Source organism: Armigeres subalbatus, chromosome 2 (genome assembly GCF_024139115.2).
Source record: "Armigeres subalbatus isolate Guangzhou_Male chromosome 2, GZ_Asu_2, whole genome shotgun sequence".
Taxonomy (NCBI): Eukaryota; Metazoa; Arthropoda; class Insecta; order Diptera; family Culicidae; genus Armigeres; species Armigeres subalbatus.
Window position 1 is genome coordinate 26,432,942 of NC_085140.1, and position 23,166 is coordinate 26,456,107.

The 23,166-nt window shown below is 39.4% G+C and overlaps 1 protein-coding gene across 5 annotated transcripts in view; it reads right to left on the bottom strand.

The window, feature by feature from the left end:
* The window catches only part of LOC134218309 (uncharacterized), a 131,875-nt gene that overhangs the window by 22,695 nt on the left and 86,014 nt on the right, over positions 1-23,166 (bottom strand). Inside the window, exon 1 of one of the 5 annotated variants that reach the window (XM_062697250.1) lies at positions 6,316-6,527. The exons of 3 other annotated variants lie outside the window; for them this stretch is intronic. The gene's annotated coding sequence lies outside the window, so the exon portion shown is untranslated. Of the gene's footprint in view, positions 1-4,911; positions 5,051-6,315; positions 6,528-23,166 lie in introns of those variants that run through there. One more of the 5 variants, XM_062697251.1, reaches the window with a different exon arrangement.

The window sequence follows — 23,166 nt, forward strand, 5'->3', positions numbered from 1 at the left end:
TTCTTGCACAGGGAACCAACAGATGTTTGCTTGGGACTAGCATAGATAGGAGAAGGTAACTGATGGAATTTCTAATTGGATGTAGGAAACGAGCTCTATAGTTCATTTCCAATTCTAGCAGATTACTGTTAGAATACTCAAGTTGAAGGTATAGGAATAGTAATGGAAACGGTATGGAAGTCCATTTCCAGTTCTAGCGATTGCTAGAACATAAGAAATATAGAGAAAGATAAAAAGTAGGAGAATGGAACGGACCTGGGATTGAAACCATGACCTCCTGCGTATGAGGCAGAAGCAGTAGCCATATGACTACCAAGCCCGCCTCGAAACAAGAGAGATCACGCACTGAACTGATTAATTTTATTGCAGGCCGCGCAACGCAGAACACAATAATTCGGCCGACCGCGCGATCGTTCTGCTGTCCGAAACATGAGAGATCACGCACTGAACTGATTAATTTTATTACCGGCCGCGCAATGCAGAACACAATAATTCGGCCGACCACGCGATCGTTCTGCTGTCCGAAACATGAGAGATCACGCACAGAACTCCAAAAGCTTTTGGAAATTTATCAACAATAGAAGGAAAAATCCATATCTTCAAAAAAAAATGTTAAACACCTGTGGAATGATGTGAAGTCTTTGCTAGACTTTTTGAACCCATATTCAACCAAAACTCTGCCAGCGAAGCCGAAGCTGCTTTGGACTTGATTAGCCTAACAACATTTGTGGTCATTGCAGTCCCTGAAAAGTTGAGAAGTTCTCGGCCTCCGAGTTCAAATTGGATTCCATCGGTTTTATTCTGCAGCAGTGCTTCTGCCTTTGCCGAGGCAATCGCTTTTATTTTCTCCCGGTCTCGTTTACTCGATGATGGCGTATTTCTTTTTGTATTACTTGATTCAAATGATTTTTCTTTCACTTTAGAGTTCATCACTGTTCGTGATGATTTGGCGAGGCGTATTTCCGGAAATTTGGGAGCAATCCTATATGTTTTCGTCCTTGAAAATGGTGACAGAATGGAAGTTAGAAACTGCCTGCTTCCTGCTTTCCTGTTTTTCCGGGGGGATAACTATTTTATCACCTGCGTCCAAAGACTGTCACTACGAACTTGTTAATCTTTACTAACACCTGCATGAATGATAAAAAAAGCAAGGATCAAGTAGATAATTTATCGGCATGAAAACAGCCTTTGAACCGATCGATTACAGCATGATATTGACAAAACTGTTTCATATCGGTAACTCCACTAAGTTTGCATCATGGTCAAGCTTTTACCTAACTGGGAGGACACCACGATTAAAAATTGATTGTTGTTCAACGATGTCGCTACAGAACTAGGACTGTATTGCAAAATCATTTATGCAGATGATCTGAAAATTCATTTGATGAATGGATCGACTGACGATCGTTATCGCGTTACAGCTTGCTGTCATCGGACCCGGCTCATTATCAGCGTTCCGATATAATCTGTGAAGAAGTTCCCCTTATCATTGCAACCGGTTCTGTTATCTAGACGCCAAACGATGTATCCTGGTAGCTAAGGATTGAACGTGTTCTGCGGAGGTCCATACGGTTGGCATTATGTAATTTGCTCAGGCGTGATCCAACAAATCTTACCCAGATCGTTGTAAACAGCTAAATATGGCTTTCAGCCTCGGGCTGAAAGTCTCCTTAATAAAGACACAAAAAAAAGCTAAATATGGACACTTTCAATAGAAGAAGAAATTGCAGCGGGCCACATTCGTTGCCAAAGTACTGAACATCAAAATTGACTCTTCACAGTTGCTTGCTTTAGTGGACTTCTGCGTCTCCTATCCGCCATTGAACCTCCTATCTGACAATGGTCATTGCTACAAGATCGGATCCACCGAAAAGTGTTTGACTACAATGAATCGCTGTCGTCGATGATTCGGACATTCATGGTAGCTGAGGATATTTTTGATTTCTCAATTCAGATAAAAATTCAGCAATGAATAAACGAGTAAATCAATACATTTGCTTATAATTTATTGCAGATGCTGAACTTTGAAAAGGTATGTTTCGCCATACAACACATTTAAAAATTCCATCTCTGGAATGAGTTACATATTGGTAAATGAGTCAAACTTTTGTGTACAAGTTATGAGATTGTGTGCAAAAATCCAGTGCGAGGAACAAAGAAATGTTTCACATATATGATTAGCGTACTTTTTTTTACAAGTCCATTAACTAAAATTGGAATCAGAGCTTCAAAGGTTATTTGTACTTAAAATAGATATTGTGGGAATTGAGTAAGTTAACTACAGCGTGTAATCATAGATTTACCCCTCAACGTTTCAATCGGTGAACAGCAAGCCATGACTCGACCTCTTCTTGTCAGATCTACGTGGCGTGCACACGCATCCAAAGTGAGCTGCTACTACCCTATTTCGCTCCGGCCATTTGGGGCAGCACTTCGCACATTTTAACGATCCTACCCGGTAATTTTTTGGATTATCAGGACACAGCGCAATTCTGACGCTGATTTCATAAGGTGAATTGAATTTCAGACTACTCAATGTGAAAGAATAAAATATTTTTTGATTTGGATAATCATCAACCGCGTCTTGAATGGTTCGTGATTTCGAAAACCACAAGACGTGTCTGAAAAACTGTCAAAAACATTGTTTGGAAGGTGCGTCTGGAAGATCACAGCAATATGGTTTGTAGTTTGGAAAGCCTTACGGCGTGTTTGAAAGACGACCGGAGTATGGTTTGCAGTTTGTAAAACTACAAGATACGTATGGAAGACTACCGGAAAATGGTTTACGATCTGAAGATTCCTACGGTGAGTATTCTGCGCAATAATTATGGTAAACATAAGTTTAGTTTTTTTTTTTATGAGTACGGCGGCGTTAGAATAGATGATACCAAACAATTGAGCTAGAAATAACGAAATTCGAGAGATTGGAACAGTTTTCATATGCTGTATAGTTTTTCAAATACATTATCTGTTAGACCAATTTAGTTTGGAACTGACTAGTTTAGGATGGATAGCGGGATTATCAATTCTAAATTCTTTCTAAAATTACGTAACGCTGAATTTGATGATTTTGGACCACCACCCTCCCCCTTGTAACACTTTTTGTATGGAAGGTTTTATATTTTTGTGTGGATCGTAACGCTCGGCTTGACCCCCTCCCTCGCCCTTTAGCGTTACATAATTTGTGTAAGGCCCCTAACATTTGGATCATATTGTACATCAGTTCTTCAAAGAAACTGAGCAGGTTTTCAAATGCAATTGTTCACTCTAGTCTCCTTTAAAATCTCCAAAAATAACAAGTATTGCTACCTCTTCTAGAGGATTGCTTTCCAGTTTTTACAGTGATTTGCATACTGTTCGCAAATTTGTACATGACTTTCTCGACGCTACACCAATAATTAATGTGCATGTTTACGAAGGGAAAAATATCAAAATGATATGATCCACTTTTACACATGTATTTTTGTTTTTGCACTGACGCATGAATCTCATAAAGAGTTCAGTTCAATGTCCGATACATCCAAGCATTGCTGTCCACAAGTGTATAAAACTGTTTAATGTTCTCAACATAAGAGATAAAATAGATTGCAAAATGGTGACATGATTTTCATATGTTTTTGGAATCCGTGAGAGTCATGTTAGTTTCGTAAATTAAAATTCCGCAAAATCCACATCAGCCTGATCTCAAAAGCGCCAAATCCACGGAAATAGCGATTTTCGCGAAAATCACGCTCTCATTATCATTTAGGAGCGAAAAGAATCTTAAAATCCAATCTAAATAAAGTGTGAATTAGAAGAGGAAAGACTTCGCATCTGTATTACGACACGCCTAAAACTTTAATAGCAAAAGTGGAAGTGGGTTGAGCATACTTTGTAAATGAGTAGAAGCGAAATCTACAAAAAAAAACTTTTAGATTTGAGCCCAGCAGGACACCACAACTAGGCGTGAGGGCACAAGTCAGTTCAGCTTTCGCAAGGATCTAAAGGTGCCGACAAAAAATAATCAACAGCTCAAATCAATCGAGGCTAATTGGGTAATCGATCAGGATTAAAATGAGCAAATAGAAAGTAGCAAATTTTGCATAAAAACATAATGAGGTGTGAACCTGTTTCAGCATATTTTGTTGTCTTTAACATTCAAATCCTTCAATGCCTTCAATGTATTATAAGACTGTGCTAATGAATAGGACTAGACAATAATGGTCGTGAATGTTTCCTTCGATGGAAATTCTTGAGCAGTACGTAGCTGGCAAATTTATTAACAGTAATAAGCTAAATGGAGCGCCAACTGGTTCTTGCAACGTTTCCTTCAATAATTAAGCAACTGTCAAATATACTTAGGTATTCAGGTTTGGCAAAAAATAGATTTTTACAATGCAATCAGCTTTTTAGCGTTCATACAAGTACAGTTGTGGATGTCCGTAAGGTCTTGTGCGGAAAATATTATTGAAGTTTCTGTGGAACAAAAACACCTTCATTCTAATACAGATTGTCGTAATAAGGAAGCGCACCCATCATATTAAGTACTACGTATTCCACTACTCGTAACGAGGCATTATGAAATAATCACACTGAAGCAATAACCATACAGCCTACATACAAATGATCGTTGACAAATAAATGTGCAGTAGCGCCGCCCGAGTATATTAAACACAACGCGCTGCGCGACATATGAACAAACTTTGGCCTTGATTTTCAATTTCTCTGTTTCGACGCTTGAACCTGAAGTTCAAGTTTGCACTACAAAGTACTAACGACTCAGAAATGGACCACCGGAACGATTATCGCTACGATCGACCGACTATCAAATACCGTCTATTAATACACCACCCACCGCCTCACCACTTGGTCGTTTATTCAAAGTGCGCCGATCAAGTCGCACCAGCTGATATCATTCTAGCGCACACTTACGTAATCCGCTCGGTCCGAATGTCAACAACAACAACTACACTAACAACAGCAAACTAGCCCGAGGAAAGGAAAACACTGCGACTGGCACTACACCACGCTACGAACGACCGGAGCACTCTGACTGGCAGGAGTAGCCCCATCATCATCATCAGGAGATCAACAATCGACTACATACTCATCATACTCATCTTTCACCATCGCCATCATCGCCGCCAACGACGACGACGTCTTCGTCGAAGTCGTCTGCGCTTCACACAGTGGACATTCGGAGGTAGGTACACAAACTGCCCGACCGCGAGGAATGAGGATTCATAAAACGAAAACAACCCTGCGTCTATGGCTTGGCTTACAGCAACGTTGTCTCCTTTTGCCGTCAGTCATGTGGTCCCGCGCATTCGTTCTCTCCTGGTTTCAAATCCAATAAGTAAAAATCCTAATAGGGAGAATTTTGAACCGGAGATTACGCGCTGTAATCGAATCACCTAGAGTATGACAGAAAAAAAAACTATCTGATTGATTAGCCTCCGTTTTGTGAGGAAAAAGGTGAATGGAATGGCTTGACTACAGCGGGGAATCACCGTTTCAAAAGTCAAGGTCAAAGTCAATATCCTCTTGTTGAAAATTCTACCTAATGATATGAAAAATTCTCATCGATCCTCCTACGGTTAGAATGATCTCTTTGCATACTTTGAACGTGGTGTGTTCATGAGTACGAGAGCACATTATAAAGGAATAAAATTACACATCGATCTCTTTCCAGAATTCGGGACTTAGATGCAAATGTTTTGTTGATTTTTATCGCCCAGAGCTATTTGGTCGCAGAACAAAGCACAAAACGAGCGTTCTGAAACTGGAATGTTCGCTTCGTTAGAAACATCCGGCTACAAGTCTTCAGGATCTAAACCTCAGAATCATTATCCAAAAATCGTTCCCTGAACGAACATATAGCCTATCTCCAAACCTTAATTTACGAGAAAGGCAAAAACTGGAATCCGCGATTCGCCCCCTGACAACGACGTCAGCATGAGCAATCAGTTCAAGCAGCCGTAGTCGTCGTCGTCGGTGTCAGCATCGAGAGTTGCGATCGTTTGCGATGCGCAGCACATTCATTCAAGAGAGTTTAGCAGCTTTTTACTCATTATACTGTCGGGCCAATCAATGTGCGCGGCATGATAACGACTATGATGATGTGGATTGACGGACAGAGGAAAAAAACAAACGCCAGATGATAATTATACCCCGTACGCTACATACTGCGTGTTTACATGCTAATCGAGTGCAAAGCACTGCTCCTTCCCACTAAATAATCACGAAGTCGCTTCGCTGCGGCCGTAGTGTGTGCGAAGCGAACTTGGCCGGGCCAAAGGGCAGTTCAAATTCCACTGGACTCATTTGCGCACGTACCTGCTACGAGAATCAGGGCTGGAAATGTGGACGAGTTACACTTCTGATTGACTGTGATCGATGAAGCACTATTTAGTTTGTTGGGACACTCGCTCGCTCGCTCCTCACAGTTATTCAGTTCCCGCTTGCACCGCGCCGTAACTACGGATAGCGCAACCAAATCCGCCGCGAGAAGCACTGCGGAGCGGAACGTTCGAAAACTCGTCTAAAACGGCAGACGGCAGGCACCAAACTAGAATGACGGCATCATGCTTACATTAGCGTTAGCGCGATCGAGTGCCGTTTTGCCTTGCTGGTGTTGTCGCCGTCGCCATCGTCGTAACATTTGCACAAATAGAAGTTCTCTGCGTTCGCGATTGGGCGAACGAACGAAAAAAATAAAACAAAATTGAAGGAACTAAAGCCGCTATCGCGCGCACATGTGTGTGCAGATTGGTCGCGTAGGAATATGCGAACGAGTCAATAGTAGCGACTGGCAGTGCAAATTTTACACATTTTTTGCTTTCTTGCTAATTTTCACTCACGGTCCGACTATAACTGACGGGTGGTGGCAGGTAGCCAATCGAAACGACCTCCTTCTTCCGCTCGTCGGCATTTGTTTGTGGGGACTACCCCCAAATATGCAGGGTGTGTTCTCCACTTGGCGGTGAATGTGAGTGGATCAACTGCCGCTGATGTAGCGAGGTAATGGTGCGGTTAAGGGTAGCAAACTCCGAAACGATGCCAAACGTTTTGGGTTGCGATGATTGATTGGAAAAGTATGTACACACAGCACGTATGCCTTCGGAAGACGTGCACTATTTTTTGGTTATAGGGTAACTGTACCGGTACTTCAATGTAAATCTGCAGGAAAAACTGAGCCGAACTTCAATTTTTCAGAATTTTTGGAGCCCCGGAACTATTTTTTATTTGCATTTTAAATTTATATGGGACTAAAAATGTGTTCTTATGCTGCATGGGCCAACTGTCATTCTATGAATGTTAGTGTCATTCTATCGATTGGAATGGCTTATTTTTCGCTGTACAAAAATGTAAATAAAAGGTTTACAAACAAAATAATTGGAGATCAGAAAAGCATGCTCTTTATGGTAAACTACAAAAAACCTCATAGTTTTCTTTGCTAAACAACCCAATTCATAACTTTTAAATACATTTAGCCAATATAAAGGCCCGAAAAGCTCATGGAAAAGGGGATTCCTAATAATGTTTATGTCTTTTTTAGCATTGAACGTGTGCTCACTTAGCAAAAAGATAAGACCAACTTGTATTATTTACTTTTAAGATGTGGAAAAAGAAAAACATATTATACTTATTTGGAATCGCACTCTTCAAGTTTTCCTACTTCACCATACCAAAGAAATAAATGCTTTAATGATCATTATAGCACCCAAATGAGTTGCATAAAATTCATCAACACTTATTTAGGGATTGTAATGACAAAAAAAATGGTTTTCACCAATTTTTATAATCGCTGGCGAATTTAAGTTGAGGCACGATAGAGTACGTGAACCACCAAATCGAACATTTTCCCAAAAAATCAAAAATATATTGCTTTCTTAAGGAATTCTTCCGAAAATTTATTTAAGAATGAAATAGTTTCCGATGAAATAATTACAGCGAATATCCAGCGGAGCTCATGAAAGAATTTCCTAAGGACTTCCCGAAGGATTTTCCGAAACAATTCCAATCACTGAAGTCATTATGAAAAGAACTCATGATGGCATTCCTGACATAATTCATGAAGGAACTTCTGCCAGAGTTTCCAAAGGATTTCCTGGAGGGATTTTCAAAGGTTTTTTTTTGCATTGGTTCTCAACCTGCGGTACATGTACCCCTAGGGGTACCTTCGATGGCGTCAGGGGGTACCTCGGTTGAAAATGCGTAATGGCGGATGTATTACAATTGAAATAAAAACGTATTGATAAACTTTTGATAATTATGTAATCTTTTATTTTTAAGCTTTGCATTGTACATATTATGCATGACGATCAGTTTATCAAGCCTATTGAATCCTACCTTCCACAACCAGCACAGTATATAAAGAGCTGTGGGACAAAAGGTCAAAACGACAAAACGTCTTGTTAGTATAATCTAGAATCTAATGTTTCGGGAGCCTCCATATTAGTGACATGAAGGCTTTTCCGAAAAAGCTCCGTAGCTTCGTTGCAAGAGGATTCGAATCAGCTCGTAAACTTTCTTGCGAGAGGCTCCGAAGTCTCCTTTCAACAGGTTCAAAAGTGTTGTTTTCAGATGCTCAAAAGTTTCCTTTCAAGAGGCTCGGAAGCCTCCTATCAAGAAGCTCCAAAGACTCCTATCAAGAAGCTCGGAAGCCTCCTTTCAAGAGGCTCGGAAGCCTCCTTTCAAGAGGCTCGGAAGCCTCCTTTCAAGAGGCTTGGAAGTCTCCTTTCAAGAGGCTCGGAAGCCTCCTTTCAAGAAGCTCGGAAGCCTTCTTTCAAAAGGCTCGGAAGCCTCCTTTCAAGAGGCTCGGAAGCCTCCTTTCAAGAGTTTCGGAAGCCTCCTTTCAAGAGGCTCGGAAGCCTCCTTCCAAGAGGCTCGGAAGCCTCCTTTCAAGAGGCTCGGAAGCCTCCTTTCAAGAGGCTCGGAAGCCTCCTCGCCTCCTCGGCTCGGAAGCCTCATTTTAAGAGGCCTGAACGCTTCCTTTCAAGAGGCCTGGAAGCCTTCTTTCAAGAGGCTTGGAAGCCTCCTTTCAAGAGGCTCGGAAGCCTCCTTTCAAGAGGCTCGGAAGCCTCCTTTCAAGAGGCTCGGAAGCCTCCTTTCAAGAGGCTCGGAAGCCTCCTTTCAAGAGGCTCGGAAGCCTCCTTTCAAGAGGCTCGGAAGCCTTCTTTCAAGAGGCTCGGAAGCCTCCTTTCAAGAGGCTCGGAAGCCTCCTTTCAAGAGGCTCGGAAGCCTCCTTTCAAGAGGCTCGGAAGCCTCCTTTCAAGAGGCTCGGAAGCCTCCTTTCAAGAGGCTCTCAAGATTCCTTTCAAGAGGCTCATAAGCTTCCTTCCAAGAGGCTCGGAAGCCACCTTTCAAGAAGCTCGGAAGCCTTCTTTCAAGAAGCTCGGAAGCCTCATTTTAAGAGGCTCGGAAGCCTTCAGACGGCTTTTTGGATTGCCTATAACCCGTTTTTTATATATGTCATCAGTACATTCACAAACCATCCGATTCCGGATTGGCAACCGAATTCTGAACTCCAGATGACGATTCCGGCAGATTGTCCCGATTAACTGCCACTCGTAAGAATTGCGCGATGGGTGGCCTTTGGCGAGATATCCGAGGCTTCGGTGGCCTTGACCTCCGGACAGAAGCCGAGTATGGAGACTTACAATGTTCGAAAGGCCTGCCAACAAGTTATCGACCTTGGCGTTGAGGTCGTCGATGGAAACCGTATGCGTTCAAAGCTTGCTCACACGTAACATGAACCGTTTTGGCTTTCCTTCAAATGCAGAGTGTCGTAGCACTAGTTGTTGTGGTGTACGTCGAAGGCATTCTTTTCTACAGCGCCAAATGTTTTCTCAATTTTGCGTATCACTTTTCACATTACTTTTTGCTTGAAACTGGCCGCGGTTCACAGCTACAGATTTCTGTTCGCAATTTTAATTATTAAACTGGATTCACGATTATTGGAGTAGATAGCAGTTTTCAATTTAGAGTAAAGATTTGGAATTGAAATCTGGGACTATATTTATACGGATTATCTTTCCATATGGGCTGATATGGCATAATTTTGTTTCTATTGATTATTTTTTTGTCAGAATTCTTGAAGTTTTAGGATACAGTAACATAACATAACAAACCATATCGCTGAGTAGATTATTTTTCGTAGTATGTTTCGAAGAAAGATCTACGGCACTGTACTCTTCTGCATAAAGAGATAATCAAAGATTGGAAATCTGTTTTAGCTTCAAATACTGTTTAACTTAAAGATCAAAATTGAGTTGCTTGATCATTTGCGTTATAATCATATTTTTTCATAATTTCTTCTCTAAACAGAAAACACCATCTGTTCCATTATTTAATTCAATATGATTCAGTGAGCCAAATTGCAGTCAAAAGTAAAAATGAATTTAAAAAACTATAACCCTCTTAAAAACCCTTGCAACACTCCTGAGCCATGAAAATCAAAAACGAAACAAAAAATAACCAACCGAAGCAGCTGACCGATCACGTTACACTCCGAAGGCAACAGCAGAACGCCATCGATGGAGGCAACTAAGACAACGACGTCCGTGGATGGTGGTGGACACCACAGCCAAAGTCCCCGAGTAAATCGCTTTTCTCGGTATCGCGTCGCATATTCGTAGGAAACGACACTCTTAGTGGGCGAAACATTTTCCACCCGCTTCCACGACGTGCTTCTGCGCTTCCGCCATCCACCGCACCCGCACTCAGAAGTACATACACAGTAGTGAAGGGCTGCTTGGAGAACGCAAGTAAGTCGGCACGGCAGAGAGAGAGACCGAGGCGCGAGCAGAGCGTGCACCGCAATGTCGCCAGCTGCTTTTGCAGAGCTATTTAGCAGTCAGTCAGTAACAAGGGCAGCAGCCCCAGCGGGTGGGAACGCCAGCATGTCTCACTCACTCTGGCGGCCCGCGCTCTCCATCCATGGTCGTCCCTAACCAGTTCGCTCAGTGGGGCCACCCCCGCACATTCAATCCGGTTCTCTCGTTTAGTTTAGCGTATGTAGAGGAGATTCCTACCACCACACCCTCGGACGGATGAAGGCATATTGGCAATGGTGGCGGTGATGACGGGACGGGGGGACGGAGCACACACCAGTTGAGTCAGTCTAGTTTCCATCCGCAGGCAACGAAGCAGCTTGGCTAAATTGAGTGATGTAAATATTTCGAATCTAATTCCTAAACAACATGCTACGCAGAAGCTACCCAGCTGCTCTTGTGGTGTCTCTGTGCCCCCGTGGAATGGAGATCCATGTGATGATGATGGACAGAATTTTATGAGCACTGGAACGAAGTGAAGGGGTGGCGGAATCCGAAAACTGGGAGAGGGCGATGGTTGAGACGAAACAGGATTTACAACTTGTTAGACGAAGTAAGCACTTTTTGCGTTCGTAATCAGAGTTAAAGCAAACTGAATGTCGAGAGATACGTAAACAAACCGAGTCATCCACGTAGAGAGTGCGTCATAGGGGCCTTTACTTGAAGGTGTCTCAATATTGATTATAGTGGCATAAGCAAACTAAACTGGGGAGAACCTCTCTGTAGTGCCTCCAAGGGAATTGGTTGCGATCAAATATATCTTGAACATTATTTAAAGCACCTGGCGAATAATTGCGTTGTTTATTCTTTTGATGTAAGATCTTATTTGATAGCTTTGTCTGAAGAAAATTCATATCACGTGATTACCTAAAGCACGTACTTCATGCTTTAACAGAGATTCTAACACATTTGGCAGGTTCTTCTATATTGCATTTCCATATTCGCTACGACGAAATAATTGATTCCCAACCCGCGTCTCTCAAACCGTATAGCATCAATTGTTCACAGTCGCACACCGCGTAAGAACTTCGTGACGCGACCCGATACCTTTAAATTGCATGAAATCACCAGCTGTTTACGGTGGTCAACCGCGTCTCACCCATCACACATCAAGCAAAACAAACAAACAAACAAGCAACTGAACGTCGTCGCCATTCCAAACCGGAATTTCTTACGTCATCCACCCTTCCAGAATGCATCAAGCCAGTCCTAAATTAGCAGAGGTGGCTCTCAACACCGCAGTTGAATGCGAATTTTTATCGCATAGAATCATTTCCTCGCTCGGTCAGCGAATAATTTGCCAGTACGATATGTGCCTACTGTACCGCTATCTTCGTTAAGGCAGATAACATGTGCGTTCATACCTACATATATGCATTGTGAAAAAAACGGGAAGCTCACCGTCAACTCTTTATTGCCGCTACACGATCATCATCAATGATGGCGGTTTGAAACACGATGTTGGATCCGACACTTAATCATAGTGTTTCCCTCATAAGAGAAGTTTCATTCGACGGACGTTCCTATATCTCAAAATACTTATCGATATCACCGATTATCGAATAAAAATATCGTCGTATCGGAATATCATATGATTTTTAGGACATGAGATGCGGTTTTATTTCTTTTCGATTAGTGAAGACTGGTTCTTTATCAAGTAAAAGTAGAATCTCCATTCCAATTGAAAAAATACAGAGTTTCTAATCCATTTTATGGTTGTTTCTTATCCAGGTATGTACATTGTCATATAAAGGTAGAGACGGCGACAATTTTTGCCATTTCACCGCCGCAGACATCGACACATCGCCGGATCGATTTTGTAGTCTACATAATTTAATACCAGATAGGTATTTGAAAATTCAAAACAATCTGATCTTTCCTTGAATCAAAAGAGTTTGACATCGAAAAAAAAAAATACATGAATAAAATCAAGAAACAGTTTGTTTTACTTGACCTTTAAGACATTCAAAAATAGCAATTTGATGAAATGTGCTTAATTGGACCCGATAATTATTTCTCCCTACCCTAGCCTCATTCTAGATATAATAGACAAACAAATTATTAAAGATGTAGGTGCCAAGAAGTGCCATTAAAAAAAACAATAAATAAAATAGTAATAATCATTAAATCTTCTTCTTCTTCTTATTGGCATAACATCCCCACACTGAGACAGAGCCGCCTCACAGCTTAGTGTTCATTAAGCACTTCCACAGTTATTAACTGCGAGGTTTCTAAGCCAGGTTACCATTTTTGCATTCACGAGGCAAACACGATGATACTTTTATGCCCAGGGAAGTCGAGACAATTTCCAATCCGAAAATTGCCTAGACCGGCACCGGGAATCGAACCCAGCCACCCTCAGCATGGTCTTGCTTTGTAGCCGCGCTTCTTACCGCACGACCCCGTTTATTAAATACTCATTGTATATTGCAGGAGTCTCCTTGAAATGCTTTATTTTACTCAAATATACAAGTTTACGAAACATACTGAGTTGATTAATTAATTCAGACTTTACAACTTTTATAAATACAATGGCACACATTCTAGTTAGACTTTTCGAAAAACGGTTTTCGCTGTCATTAACATATATGTGTTGAGCACATTTGTAAATATTTTCAAAGAATAAGAAAAAACGTTAAGAATAGCCTGTAGGGAATATTTGCCGTTTTCCTATTATTTATTCTTTTTTATGACGAAAGACATTTCGTCGAATGACATTTAGTCGACATTTAGACATTTGATCGAAATGATATTACGTCGAATGAACATCTGGTGGAATAGACATTTAGTCGAAAGCGATTCGTACATTTGGTCAAATGACTGGATCTTCGTATGAAGGATCTTCGTATATTTTGTCGAAAGGACATTTGGTCGAATGAAGAATCTTGATACATTTTGTCGAATGATTTTCCGTGGTTCGAATGGATATTTGAAAGAAAGAAACTTTAGTCAATAATAATTGAAAACTAATTGATTTATTACGGTGTGCCGAAAAGTCACCTATTTATTGCTCCAACATTGACCAAAGAATAATTGGTTGATAAAAATAATATATAATAGAAAACGGTAAATATTCCTGACAGGATATTTACTTTGACGAGCCCCTCTAACTGACTATAATGAATCTATAACACCTGGTTAAAAGACATTTAGTCAAATGACACTTGATCGGAAAAACAATGCGTAGAGGTGAGCGCCGCCGCCGCCGACAGTTTTTGACACGATGCCGCCGCCGCTGTCGACATTTTTGCATCGGCGGCAGAAAAATGACTTCCTGGCTGAAGGTCTTAGGGCTGAAGGGTCTGAAAATTGTTTGATCAAGTATGTTATTTGACCTAGTAATCCATTTGACCGAGTCCATGAAGTTTTGAAAAAGTTATTTGGCCGAAAATGTCATTTGGTCAAAAGAAACTTACGGCTGAAAATTTCGTACGACCGAACAGTTTTTTTGCTTAGCTTAGCTTAATTAACCGCCCGTAGTTGCTACTCCGTACGACCGAACAGTTCATTTGGCTGAAAAGGTCAGTTTGCCGAAAATACCGTGTGGCTGTTGGTTGTTTGGCAGAAAGGACATTTTCAGACCGAATTCAGGTCAAACGACATTTTTGGCCAAAAGACTATTTCTGATAAACGGCGTTTTCAGCCAAATGACCTATTAGGACTAGAGATGGGCGTTAAGATCCGGATCTTTGATGTGAGCGAATGATTAATGACTCACTTTTCAAAAGATTCGGTTCACCCGATCAGCAAATTGTCGAACCATTTGTAAGAAAATGACAAAATGAAAAGTATTCCATAAATGTTATACAATACTTGTGAGTTAGTTTGTGAGTTTGTTTATATATTTATTTATTTACTAGCTTTATGTACCCGGCCTTGCTCGGAGTTGCCAGTTTGGTTTGCAGTTCTTTTTCACAATCGGAAAATAATAAAACCAATTGGTTAACAGGGTAATTAAGTTTACTTGTTGATACTTCATCATTTGATTAAAAGAAGGCTTTTGGAAATATTGCCTGATTTTGAAGAAGGGATTGTGGGTTTGAATAGCATTATTCTAGGCAAACGTCTATTTCTAAAGAAGGGAAAACATCCACCAATGTCTTATTCCGGGCAAACGCATATTTTTAAAGAAGGGATCACATCCACCATTGCCTTATTCAGAGAAAATGCCTACTTTTAAAGGAGCAATCACATCCACCATCCAGAAGGAAACACATATTCATTGCTTTTCACTGGGCAAACTATGATTCCGATGAAGGGTAACAATTATCATTGCTTTATACCCAGCAAATGCATGCTTTATATGAAATATATAAAAAAAATTTCTGATGATGTTCAGTATTATCCCAAATTCAATAACCCACCCCCCTTACCATTCCCCTTTTCCAAAAAGCATCCCTAACCCTCCTATCGTCGTCTTCTTAAGATAAAGAATGTGTTTTCCAAATTTGGTAGAGATCGACCAAGATGTTCAGAAGGTACACTGAGTTGATCGATGACTAAGCAATACTCCTTCAGCCACCCCCTCCCCCTTTTCCGAACAGCATCCCTAACCCCCTATCGTCGTCTCCTTAAGGTAAAGAATGTGTGTTTCAAATTTGGTTGAGATCGGCCAAGGGGTTCAGAAAGTACACTGAGTTGATCGATGACTAAGCAATACACCTCCCCCCACACCCTCCCCCTTTTCCGAACAACATTCATAACCCCCCTATCGTCGTCTCCTTAAGATAAAGAATGTGTGTACCAAATTTGGTTGAGAACGGCCAAGGGGTTCAGAAAGTACACTGAGTTGATCGATTACTAAGCAATACCCCTCCCTTCACACCCACCCCCTTTTCCGAAAAGCATCCGTAACTCCACCATCGTCGTCTCCTTAAGATAAGGAATGTGTGTTCCAAATTTGGTTGAGAACGGCCAAGGGGTTTAGAAAGTACACTGAGTTGATCGATGACTAAGCAATACACTCCCCCCACACCCTCCCCCCTTCCCAAACAGCATCCATAACCGACCTATCGTCGTCTCCTTAAGGTAAAGAATGTGTTTTTTAAATTTGGTTGAGATCGGCGAAGGGGTTCAGAAGGTTCACTGAGTTGATCGATTACTAAGCAATACCCCTCCCCCACACCCTCCCCCTTTTCCAAACAACATCCATAACCCCCCTATCGTCGTCTCCTTAAGATAAAGAATGAGTGTTCCAAATTTGGTTGAAATCGGTCAATGCATTCAGAAGTTATGCTGGAACATACATACAAACATTGAGTTTTATATATATAGATAGATAGATAGATAGATTTAATTCATCTGATAGCAATCTACATGAATGTCTTAGATAACTAATTTCGTCTTCCAGATCTTTCTACCCTTCTGATGAACAATCTACAATTTTTCCCCAAATCAAAGAGATCGTCTACTAATTATTCTATGTACGGATCAATAGTGTGAGCCATTTCACTAATTTGCTATCTTCTTACATTTTGTTCCCAAGATCCGATCCGTATGAAAGATCCGGATCATTAGACTAAATGATCCAGATCTGATCCGTTCAACGAAGTGATCCGTTTTGCCTATCTCTATTAGGACCTTCCTCAGCCGTGTGTCAAAATGCGTGGCTACAAAACAAGACCATATTGATTGGTTGTTCATTGTTTTTTTATCGGTGAGACTAACTACCCAAGCTCTAAGTGAGAAGGAGCATTTTTACAAAGCACGACGAAGCACAAAATCGAAAGTTATCACAAGCAAGTGACAATTATGAGGTCGTATAAAAGTTGAAAAGTATGCAGAGGGCCATTGGGCCAGTCTAGTCGATTTTCGGGTCGGATTTTGTCTCGTCTGGGCATAAAAGAATCATCGTGTATAACTGTTAAAGTGCTGAATGAACATTTAGTGGTCAGGTGGCAATATTCCAGTGAGGGGGATGCAATGCCAATGAGAAGAAGACCTATTTAGGCAAACAATGTTTTCAGGCAAATTAGCAGTTCGGCCGAATGTCCTTTTTGCTTTTTTTACAAGGCCAAAAGATGTTCTGCCGAATATGTCATTTTGACGAACAACCCTAATAAATCAAAACCAATCTGACCGAAAATGTTATTCGGCCAAACTGGTCATTTGACCGAAAAAGTCGTTTGGCCAAATAGGCCTTTTGACCGAAAATACAGTTTGCCGAGCTGGTCTTTTGGAAGAAAGGCCATTTGGCCGAAAATGTAACTTGACCAAACGGGTTCACATTTTGACCACATTACCCATTCATCAAATGACATTTTCGGCTAAATGGCCCTTTTCTGTTAAACGATTATTTTGGCCAAATGACCTATCAGAGCAAACGTCTTTTTCAACCAATTTGCCAGTTTGACCGTATTTTGCTTTGGCCAAATGAAATTTTCGATCTTTTAACCATTTCACCCGAACTTTCATTTTGGCCAAACGAAATTCACAGGGAATCAATATTCGATCAACGCCTAACAACATACCCTTTGTCATCAACAGAACTTGTTACTGACAAACGCACTTTGCAACAAGCCTTTGTCAGAACCTGAACATAATATGACAAGAATCATTTGCCTTGCATGCTCTGATATTTCCGAGAATACGACGCTTTTTTTGTAATCACAGTTAGATTCTCGAATATTTCCATGAAAGCAGAAACTACGATAGCATAAAACCGAAATTTGCTGTAGAGGAAATGCAAAATAACGGAATGAAAAGCTAGCAACAAAATTGTTTTCTTTTTTGTTACGGACAAAAATTTTCGGATCTTTGTCATTATTATCTCCGACAAAAACAAAGCTTTGTCGTTGGTTCTCTTTTGTCGCTTGTTTCGTATGCGCATCGAAGAAAAATTGATTTCCTGGAAATTCGGCTAGATGACTTTCACGTTTGACGTTTAATTCAGAAAAATAATTATCAGGTGAATGATTGACCACCAAACGACCCTCTCCTTTTTAAAAATTTTCGTGGATTTTTCAATGAATTATTTATGGGCAGTACAAAAAACTCCTTCAAAAAACGAAAACGCCGATAAACCGAAGTATTTAAGGAAAGCTAAAAGTGTCTCGTTAGGAGGAATTCCAGAAAATTCTCCGTGAACATTTCGAAGAATTTTCCATTTATATTACATTAATATTCCACATTTCTCGCGTAACATTTGAAAAGGGCCTACAGTCAAAACGTAAACACTGAGTAAATGCCGTTCGAAAAAAATGCATCACCATTCGTATTTCCCAGGTTTATGATATTTTAAGCAGCAAGAACTCCTAAAAGCACATAATCAGCACTATCTATCCATCCATAATCTTAATTGCATCGAAAACATGCAAAAATGTGTCGAAATCGTTAAAATAAAAGTTTAAGTTATTTTCATTTTTTTCTCCGGAATAGGCCTTCTTGATAAGTCATTCTGCAATTGCTTGTCATTCATAGCAGAGATGCCAGATTTGAAGACATGTCTTCAATTTGAAGACATTTGAATTTCTGTGAAGACATTTATTTCATGAAGACATTTTGAAGACTTTTCAAAATATTTGAAGACTTATCTTCTTATTTACTTGAAGACAATCAATAAGCCAGCTAATAGAAAATATAATTTGATTACTAACTTATAAATTGTGCTTCTAAATGCAAATAATATAAATATTACAAAAGTTATACATAATAGAATAATGTTTCGGGCTTAAAATTTCAAACGTAAAAACATATTTACCGGTTGACATTTTTTAGTTATATGCTGGTTGAAAAATCCCCGATGGCAGCATTCGTTTGAATTTTCCTTGGTAGCATGACGTTTTCAAAGTGTATGGTTAAAAGGTATTTCGATCAGAACGTAATGATCGATCTAATTTATTTCAAACGGCAAACAAAGAATAGAATAAATTCATAAATTTTTGGCTGAAACCATTTTTTTTTTAATTTCTTTATAATTCATCTGATTATTTCGGTATTTCCAGAATACCCGTCGAGAATAAGAATAAATTTTGAAGAACTCGATGAATTTTCCGTGGATTTTAGAAATAGGGGGAATGACGGCTTTGGCAGGTTTTGTTCTATTATTGGCAGGGGGGTTTTTTATGACTGACTAGGCTCAAATTTGGCCTAAACATTCTTTGCATATAAAAGAATATTGTGGCCAAATTTCATAAAATTTGGTCGACAAAAACCCCCCTTGCCAATAATAGAACAAAACCTGCCAAAGCCGTCTTTCCCCCTAATTTTCAGTAGAAATTCGTTTTAAAAAATTAATTCGTGTAAAATAGGGAGAATTAACCTTGAAAATTTTGAGGAATTTTTCATGAAAATTCAAGAGAATTGGAAATGAAAATTCTAAATTAATAACAATTTCAGTATGGCCAAATAAAGGGATTCCCCCAAAATTGAAACGGGAAATTCATCTTTATTTCCACAAACAAAGTTCTTGCGGGAAAATCATCTGAACTCCCACAAAGAATTCATTTTCATTTCCACAAGAAATTTATCTTGAATTTTTCGTGAGATGTACTCTGGATTTGTATTTGAATTTTTTGGGATGTCTCTTCGGATTTTTCATGTACCACATTTTACGGAAAGTTCTAAATTTCCATAGGAAATTATTTTGAACTTTTTCGGAAAATTTTCTTTAATTTCCATAGAAAATTCTTACGAATGTCGACAAGAAATTGAAATTGTTCTGGTTTTAAATGAATATTTCTCAGAATAGCCACGGTAAATTTTTAATTAATAATTAATTTATACAGGAAAATCTTTTGAAAAAAAAATTAAAGTAATTTCATAAACAAATCCTCCAGAGTTTTTATTAAAGAAACTCGTTACACTTTCTTGTTGATTTTTTCCTTGAATTCCTTTGGTATTTTTTCAAGAAATATCTTTGGGCACTATTCCAGTATTTTAACTGGAAATCCCTCTATGAATTTCTCCAGTAAATCCATCTCTGGAATTCTTTTTGAAATTCCCCTTAAAGTTCCTCCAGGGATTCGTTCAGCAATTTCCTCAGCGATTTTTCAGATAATTTCTCCAGAATTTCCTTTGGAAGTACATCTAGGAGCTCCTCCATAAATCCATAAATTAAATCCATAAATCCTCGTCCAGAAATTTCTCCGTAGGATCCTTCAAGAATTCCGTCGGAAAGTCCTCCAGTCGTTCCTTCAGAAATTCCTTAGTTTGTTTCTTTCACGACTTTCTCCAGTAGTTCTTCCAGGAATTCCTCTCGAAGCTCCTGCAGGAATTCGTTCGGAATTTCCTCCAAGAATTCCTTCAGAAGTTTCTCCAGGAATTCCTCTTGATGATGCTCCAAGAATGTTGCCGAAAGATTCTCCAATAATACCTCTGGAATACTCTGGAATTTCTCTGTTATTTCCTCCAGAAATTCTTTCGGAAATTCCTGCAGCAATACCTCAGGAAATTCCTCCAAAAAGATCCAAAAGATCCTTCAGAAGTTTCTTCCGAAATTTCTTCCGGAACTTCACTGCAAACTCTTTCAGTAATTGCTCAGGAAAACCCTCCAGGAATTCTTCAGGAAAATCCTTCAGAAAATCCCTCAGGAATTCCTCCTGTAATTCCTCCGGAAGTTCCATTAGCATTTCACCTGGAAGTTCCTCCAGAAATTTATCTGGAAGTTCCTTCAGAAAATCTTTTGGATGTTCCAACAGCAATTCCTCCAGAAATTCCTTCAGGAGTTCCATTAGGAAGTCTCCGAAAAATTCATCATGAATTTATCCTAAAGCTTCTCCAGATTCTTCAAAAAATTTTGTGGAAGCTTCTTCAGGTATTCCGAATCCCAACAGGCAATTCTTGAAAAGTAAATTCAGAAGAATTCCACAAAGAAATTCAGTTAGAAAAATCCGTTGGAATTATATTTAAAGACTCATTAAAAAATCCAAGGAAAAGTGATTGCCCTTACTCATGAAGATTTAAAGAATATTCTTTTGAATTCTAACAATTTGAGTGTTCAAAAATAAACGATACATAAAACAAGGAGATGATTGAAATTATAAACCTATTGGGTTTTGAAAATTTTTCACTGATAATCATAATTTTGATATTAAAGACATTTGAAGACATTTTTACTCGACTGTGAAGACATTTGAAAATATCCACTGGCATCCCTGATTCATAGACCCTTTGTTTATGGCATTTTTCGAAAGTAAACACGGGATAAGGCTTTTCGGGAGGGGAAATTTTCTCTCTCCGAGGTCGGGCCGATGACGGTTCGGAAAAAAAATCCCGTTATCGGCCCGAAGTTGGAGAAGGCTTATCCCAGAAAAAAAAATGAGTGGCTTGGCCGTTTTTTAGGGTGGACCTACACATATTTTGAAAATAACACGTTGTAGGCCCAATTAAAAATTTGTTTTTTCTAAGTAATTTAATTGAAGATGCGGAACATTTTTATACTATTAGTAGCTATTAGAAGATGCTATCGAAGGGTGTTAAAATTGAATTTGTTTACTTTTCATTGTAGGCCCTAATTAAGCGAGATTTATGAAAAATCTCGTGCAAATTTCTCATAAAATTCTACGCAAATTCCGAAATCTAAAGATTGTTTTAATTGAATTTCTCATTTTCCGTGGATATTCTTGACAAATTAGACAGCTAGGTGCATAGCTTGATGGCCGGATGTCAAGTATTCGGATTGCAGACGAAGTGTCAACCTCTTTTGTGACCTGAAGCAGGGTGATGTACTTTCGGATTCATTGTTCAATGGCGCGATTGAGAGATCTGGCGTGCTGAGGTACGGCACTACCATTACACGGTCGCATATGTTTCCGGGCCTTACTGACGACATCGACCTTCTTGGAATCGATCGCAGGGCAGTATTAAAAGCTTTTGTTCCATTCAGGGAGATGAGTATAGGCTTAGGGGCCGTACACTAATTACGTAAGCACTTATGGGGGGAGGGGGGGTTGGCCATTTTCTTACGCTCCATATAAATAAAAATTGATTTGTATGGGAAAAATCTTACATGGGGGGAGGGGGGATTGAAAAACCTAGAAAAATTGCTTACGTAATTAGTGTACGGCCCCTTAATAATAAACTCTACCAAGACATAGTACATGGTTGTGGTTATAGATAGAGAGAGACCTTGTTATACTTGTTAGTAAGAGGACAGTCAGGTATGAAGTCAATTTAGGAATTGAATTATTTTTGTGCTTATCGGAGTGGGGAAGGTAATTGTGAGAATGTTTCTGTGAACCGTAAGGCAGCCATCCTCAATGACATGTCGAGAAGCCTTAAAATAATTTAATTACGCCGCCAAATATTTGTTTAGTTGGTCCTTAAAGACGTTTATAATCATATATACTGAAACTAAAACTTATCATGATACTAACTGTTTTTTGAATGATAATCTATTGAAAAGATAATTCTGAACCTTCAATTGTTAAATTGGTACTATAGAGATTGGTTGTTTGTGAAAAACGTTATAGAATTAGCAAAGTCTGTAGTTAACCTTGCGTATGTAGGTATGTGGATTATAGATTTCCTTTGCTCTATATGTTTGCCAATATTCTTTTTTCATAAATAGTAAACCAAACTCACCCAATTAAGCACTGTTGAAAAGCTAACAAGGACATCAACTGAAAAGGCTTGCAAAGTTTCAGTTAAAATGCGAAGCCATGAGAAGCTTAGAACAACTTTTGAACCAACAGCTAAGCGGTTATTTTTGCTAAATCTGCCTGTGCACTATTGTGCAAAATATCACTTGACTGATACATATGCATCACATTTCTTTAAAATATGGTTTAGATTCTAGAACGATGTACCTTACGAAACACTATATTTTGATCAAAATCAGTGTTGTCATGTCATTTGCATTCTTTTTCATAATTTTCCCAGAACTTTTTTCAGTAGTTAGCTATCAACTATCAAGTATGGCGAACTTATAGCGCTTAAATGTGACTACAACTTTGTCTAACAAGAAATTGCTGTAAATATGTAATCTGGGGCGTGGGAGGCAAAATGTCATTCAAATGACATTATGTCAAATGACACGTGACATTTTGGAGAGATTTCACTCTCTAGCCTCAGATGTTATATTTAGAGTAATGTACCTTTGGACAAAAATATAGCACTACTCAAGCGTTATGCGTGCATCTAAAATTTTGAAGTAAATTTGGCTTCCGAAAAAAGTTAAGAACAAATTAGTCAAATGACATGCAGATGACATTTTACAAGCCTGATCAAAATAATTGAACATACATTCACATAGTGACTTTCTATGAGAAAAAGTGGCCTTAATGACCTGAAATCGAGTTTATTTATTTTTTATTGGTTAGTTAGTTTCAATGAATAACGAACAGCTCACATATAATTTTGAACAAAAGCCAAACAAATAAGGTGTAGCCCCTTTTTTCAGATTATTTTTTAT